A 6756-nucleotide genomic window follows, 5' to 3' on the forward strand; every position below is an offset into this window, starting at 1 on the left:
TTAAACTCTAGCAATTATTGTGAAACTAAATGACATCCCCAGTCTGAGGCTTAAAAAAACAAATCCCAATCACTTCCTCTGGTGAGAATGTGTGTCCTGACGGCTTGGTAGAGTCTGTTCAGAGTGAAGCTGGAATGGAAAGACTCCGCCCTGACTGTGGCACATCCATAACCTTGGTTGTTCAGGAATGTCATCTTTTCAATCCATTCACTTACGACCTCTGGATTGTGTTCACAGTGTTCAGTAGCTTTTCTAATCTGACATTATAAAAGATGTCTCTCGCATTAACCTGTCAATTTTATGGTTTTATTTTTAACATTTATGGCCTTGACTTATTGGGAATGCCTCCTGTTACGTAGAGTAGGGATCCGGTTTGACATCTTTCCAGAAGATTATCCATTTATTCTTAAACATTTATTGAAGATGGTTCTTTTTCTGGCTGTTTTCACTACACCCATCTCTGGACATCTGTACCATTTGTTCGCCAAGCCCAGTATTGCGTTATTAATGTGTCATGGCTTTACAACATGCTTTATAGCTCTTAAGGCAGGCCCCTTCTTTTTGTTTGTTTGTTTTGTTCTAGTTTTATTTTCTGTGTGAATGTGAAAATCTACTTCTGAAGAGTTGGTAGTTTTAGGGGAATACTGTTTAAATTTACAAATTATTGTTGTTTTATGCCCAGAATGAAATTCAAGGTCTCGATTTGCTAGGCAAAAACTACTAGTCTACATCCACAGCCACTACAAATTAATTCTGAGATGGATTACTGAGAGCTAAGCCCAGGAGGTGACCCACCTGGGAGGCAAAACGAGTTCAAAATTATGTCTGACCTCAGAAACTTAGTTTTCTTATACTTTAGAAGAGTATTTTATTGTCTTTTCTGCGTGATTAAGGAAATAAAATGTTATTAAAACGTTCTGAGTAATCATAGCCTCCTTTCTTCACTCCCAGCTAGCCTGAGCTCACTAACCACAGAGAAAACCTCCTGGCATCCTAGAGAGCACCAAGCGTCTGAGTACCAGAGGGCGAGCTGAGTCCCTCTAGCCTGGCAGTTGGCCCTCTCAGTTAGCCAGTTTCTGGGTGAGTTCGTTAGCTCCTAGTTAGCACCAGGGTTTTGCGGAGGGCAAGCTTGTTCTTGCCTTGCACCTCCAGCCTTCCCCTTTTCGCGTGTGTCCTCTTTATTCTCTCCACCCCTCACTCTTCCCAGAGCTGTTTCCCTATCTCGGTGGGGCGGGGCCGGGGCGGGGTTGGCCGAGGCTGGCCTGAGTCCTGTGCTGCTCAGACCTCAGATCTGCAGCAGAACACTGAATTTCCGCAGGGCTGGGTGCACAGAGGCCTAATTGTTGTCTCTGCTCTGGGGTCCTCCCTTTGGTTTGTGTTCATTTTTGTAAAATGTTATTCAAAGGGAATTTACTGTTACTATTTTACTATCTGCCGTTTTCACGGTATCTTAATAGGGGTGCATACTGGGAGGGATGCACATTGCCACTGTAAAGACTATCTGTAACTGGAAAAAGACAGGAAGGTAATTATTATAACAAGAACTTGAAGACCAAATTAGGTTTGCTTTCCAGGGATGCGACTAGTAGCAGTCTAGGCTCTCCGAATGGTCTGAATTGTAAATATAGAATAGTAAACTAATAAAGCATTTTCTCTGTCACAGTTTTCACAGTGGGGGAGGAGGGAACAAAACAACGCTTTTGCCAAGATACTGTTTTTTCATAGCAGCAGCCACTACAAGAGTAGTGTTACAATGAACCATCTTGTTAGAATGAACTAAGCATCCCCTGAACCCCCTTACAGTTGAAATTACGGGACTTCTAGGTGGTAACCATTTCTGTCAATGATGTTGTTTCTTCTTCCAAACTTGAATTGGCTTTCTTTTCCTTACTCGTAAATTCCTTCACCTACCCTATTTGCTAATCTCTTCAACACCTATTTCGTTTTAAATTTATTTTAATGTGATTCTTAAGTGTTTTTTAAAGTACAGACTCTACGTTATTCTTTTCTAATGCCAAGGTTCAAACCCAAGATCTTGTACATGTTTAGCAAGTGCTACACCGCTGAAATGTGTCTCCAGCCCATACTCCTTAGCTTTATATTTGTGTGTACTCATTGTTTTAGATACCTTTAAGAAAGACAAAAACAAATAGCTATTTGTGTTAGGTGTTCATTCTGGTAGTTCTATGCTGCTACTCTCTTGATGCAGGTAAATGAAAACATTTGATCTGTGATTTGGCTCCTGTTTGGTTGGTGTTCTCAGATTGTGGAACAAATGCCTAAGAGTTCTAATTAAGTCTGGATCACATATCATTGCCATACTTACAGTGTGTAAAGTATATACAGACAAAAAAAAATGTTTGTCATTTCAGGAATCAAGGCTAGAGTTGTGAGCAAAGCATTGACTTTAAAAGATTTTGGAAGGATGGACCCAGACCAGAAGGTCTCCAAAGTACATACTAAGGAGTCTTTACCAATTCCTGAGAAAGAAAAAGTATCTCAGTGTGAGGACCAGTTAGAAGACTATAAAGGCAGGCCCACCAAAGGCAGACAGTATAAATGCAATGACTATGGGAAAATATTTATCCAGAACGCAGGCCTCATTCAGCATCAGAGAATTCACACTGGAGAGAAACTCTATGAGCGCTATCACTCTGGAAAAGCCTTCTGTGTGCACTCAACCCTCACTGTGCATGAAAGAGTCCACACTGGGGAGAAATCCGATACCTGTAACAAGTGTAAGAAAGCATTTAGTGTGAGAAGACACCTGAGTGTCTTCACTCAGCAAAGAGTCCACAATGGAGCAGAGCAGTATGACTGCAGTGAGTGTGGGAAAGCCTTCCGTGGGAGCTCAGCCCTCATCAAACATCAGAGCGCACACACAGGAGAAAAGCCATATAAGTATAAGGAATGTAGCAAAGCCTTCTATGTGAACTCAGCACGCTTATTAATCACCAGAGGGTTTGCTCTGGAGAAAAGCCATATGAGTGTGGAGAATGTGGAAAAGTATTCAGTCAGATTCAAACTGAGACATCACCAGAGAATCCATACTAGAGAAAACCCTAAGAGTGTGATAAATGTGGGAAAGCTTTCTGAAGATGCTCTAACCTTATCAAACACCAGAAAGGACATACCAAAAGAAAATGTCAACAGTGATACACCTGGGAAAGATATTCTAGATGCCTTTGCTGCATCAAAAGAATATGACCTCTCTTTGCCCCATCTACTGCGAGAATGAAGACCATTCTCAGCAATCAGACTGTCGACATTCCGGAAAATGTCGACATCACTCTGAAGGGGTGCACCATCATTGTGAAGGGCCCCAGGGGAACTCTGCGGAGGGACTTCAATCACATCAACATAGAGCTGAGTCTTCTTGGAAAGAAAAAGAAAAGGCTCCGGGTTGACAAATGGTGGGGTAACAGAAAGGACCTGGCCACTGTCAGAACCGTCTGCAGTTATGTTCAGAACATGATCAAGGGTGTTACACTGGGCTTCTGTTACAAGATGTCTGTGTACGCTCACTTCCCCATCAATGTCCTTATTCAGGAGAATGGGTCTTTGGTTGAAATCCGAAATTTCTTGGGTGAAAAATACATCCACAGGGTTCGGATGAGGACAGGTGTTGCTTGTTCTGTCTCCCAAGCCCAGAAGGATGAATTAATCCTTGAAGGAAATGATATTGAGCTTGTTTCAAATTCAGCGGCTCTGATTCAGCAAGCTACAACAGTTAAAAACAAAGATATCAGAAAGTTTTTGGATGGCATCTATGTGTCTGAGAAGGGAACCATGCAGCAGGCTGACGAGTGAGGCCTCAGATTCCTAGCTCCAGAAACAAGATCCTGATCACAAGTACAATTTGGGTAATAAAGGACTTATATATTGAAAAAAAAAAGAATATGACAAAAAAAATCAACATGCCCTCCCTTGAAATACTGAAGAAAAGTCACTGGAAACAGCTCCATCATTCCACACAAGCCTCTGAAGTCACCTGTCCTCTTTAGAATTCAGCTTTACAACTCAAAGGTTTGTTTTTGTTTTGTTTTTTTTTAAATAGAAATCATTTTCTAGGGGCTAGGGAGATAATTCAGTACAAGCACCTAAGCTCAGGTCTTCAGAGCAGAAACCCAGATGTCTGGTGTAGCAGGCATTTGTTATCAGTTTTCCTGAAAATGGAGGCAAAGGCAGGAAAAGTGTCCCATTCAGAAGCTTCCAGTCCAGCGCCTAGAGTATGAGCACAAGTACAAAAAGAAGAAGCCTCTCCGCAACCAAGGGGAAAGACAAGAGTCACCTCCCAAAAGTTATCACCAGACATCTACATGCACACTGGCCATGTGCACACTCATACATCACACTCGGAAGTCCTACTCCGTAACTGCCAGTTTAATAAGAGGAAACAGAATAAGCATTACTTTGGGCTAGGGAGGTAAGTAGCAAGTAAAGGAGCTTGCTACCAAACCTGATGCCCTGAGTCTGATTCTGGAGCCCACATGGTAGGAGGAGAGAACTGACTCCTACAAGTTCTCTTGACCTCCATGCACACAATAACACATGTGCACATTCATATACAAAATACAAACAGTTTAAGTGTTACTACGTGTTTTGTTGTTACCATTCTAACTGATGATACATTAAAGTTTGAATTGTAATGGGGTTGTTCAAGAAAGACTATCCCCACTAAACCTAAGAAGTCCTACCTGTTGATTCTGTTTCTTTTGACAATCACTGCTTTCCAGAGTAATTAGCTGTACTTCCTTGTGGCCTCCTGACCAATTTTTGACATTCCTGAGATTCCTGAGCCAAAACAAAATGAAAACCTTGTTCTAAATAGTTTCTCAGGAGTTGCATCTGCCTTCTTCCCCCTTGCAATTTGTGTTTCTCAAGGTGTGCAAAGGTAGGTGTCAAAGTGGAGCAGACTTGGGGAATGCTTGCTAGATTAGAATTAGCATTGGTTTTAGGATAACTTTCACAGATTTATTTATGTAACTGTTATACCATACCAAGCATCAACTAGGAGAGTTCAGATTTGAAAGGCAAAAGTTAATGAGCCAAATGTGGAAAACATTTATTACACATAGGAATTCCAGTAGAGCTCTATCAGATCATAGCTGAGTTTCCTCACCTTAATCCATATTTGTGCACATAAGGAGTTTGCACCTTAAAATCATTTTGTTTAGTTTTGTGCTTCATTTTTCATACCTACTTAACAAGAATGAAATTATTCTCACCCCTGAAATAATATATATGAGATTGAAAATAAATTCCAACTACTATAAATTGTGGGTTGTAGATTGTAGAGACAGCTCGGTGATTAAGGTCACGTACTGCTGGTGCAGAAGATCCAAGATTGGTTCTCAGCACCATATTAGGCATCTCGAAACTGCCTGTAACTACAAAGGATCAGACACTCTTTCTGGTCTCCACAGGCATCTATACGCACATTGAATACATACATGACAATAAAAGTAATCATTTTTAATGGCAGGTTTCTTTGGTCCACATTCTGGACAGGTAAGAGGAAATACTTTGGCATTGTAAAATAATGTTCATTTTCAGAAGAGGACTCTATGTAGAAAAGTGTGCACAACTTACCTGAAGTCATGCTGGACTCTGAAGTTCTGAGCCAGGTAGTAAGAAAGCATATTGTAAAGCTTTGGTGTATGATAGCATTTGCCACTCTTCCCGGGTAACTTTAAGCCAGATAAGGGAGTTGGAAGAAAGCTTCGTGGTTCTGAAGCTTAAGTTTTGGTGGTGGTGGTGAAGGAGTTTGGTTTAGTTTGGTTTGGTTTTCTTTGTAGAGCTAGGGATCAAGTCTCAGGTATACTAGGCAAATGTTCTACCACTACAAACCCAGCTGGAGCTGAAATTTAAAAGAGAACCTCACATCATGGGGAAAACGTCAGAAAATAAAGCATATACTTATAGATAGACGTGAAGAGCCTCAGCAAGACACCAGATATATCTTTCCTCACCAGAAATATCTCTGTGCAAGTTTGAAAGTGTAAATTATTTAATCTTCCTGCCTTTTGACACTGAAGAAGAATTAATTTTCTGGATGGGTCATCACCCTGTTTCTACGGTATTATTATCAATGTCTAGCATTTGCCTTTTTTTTATTTTTGACCTTGCTAACTTGGTATGTTCTTAGGAGTTTTCAGATAATCATTTTGGCACAGAATACCCTTCTGGTGTTAACAGTGAAATGACATTACACTATATCCAAACTGGCTCAACTGTAAAAACTAAGCACTGAGTGGTGAGTTTTCTGAAGTCTTAGAAGGAACAGACGTTCTGGAAAGAGAAGTTTCCTTTACTCAAACATTTAGTTCAGGGTATTTATTGTAAGCTCAAAGATATTAGTACTAATTTGGATGCACAGGACCTGTATCAGGTATTAGGGATATAAAAACAAATTGGAAAAAGACTTTTGCTTTCCAGAGTTTTCAATCTATCTGGGAACAGGAAAAGCAGCATTTAAAAACAAAAGTATAAAAACAGTCGTTTTGCAGAGCGAATTTTTTTTAAGACAGGATCTCACTATGTAGCACTGTCTGGCCTGAAATTCACTGTGTAGAGCAGGCTGTCCTTGAACTCACAAAGATTTGTTTGTCTTTGCCTCCCATGGGCTGGGATTAAAGGTATATGCCACCATGCTCAACTAAAAAATTATGGGTGCTTGCCAGCGCATGTATCTATCATGATATAATCTAGAATACTTTGCACTGTAGTATAACTCTTCTTAGACAGATTTAAGAA

General features: G+C 40.5%; 2 pseudogenes; both read left to right on the plus strand.

The window, feature by feature from the left end:
• Positions 1 to 2425: 2425 nt before the first annotated feature.
• On the plus strand, positions 2426 to 3156 carry LOC114640312 (annotated as a pseudogene).
• A 78-nt stretch (positions 3157 to 3234) lies between these two features.
• Positions 3235 to 3825, plus strand: LOC114640355 (annotated as a pseudogene).
• Positions 3826 to 6756: the final 2931 nt, after the last annotated feature.

The sequence above is a fragment of the Grammomys surdaster genome, unplaced genomic scaffold, assembly GCF_004785775.1.
Source record: "Grammomys surdaster isolate TR1022 unplaced genomic scaffold, NIH_TR_1.0 125807, whole genome shotgun sequence".
Classification (NCBI taxonomy): domain Eukaryota; kingdom Metazoa; phylum Chordata; class Mammalia; order Rodentia; family Muridae; genus Grammomys; species Grammomys surdaster.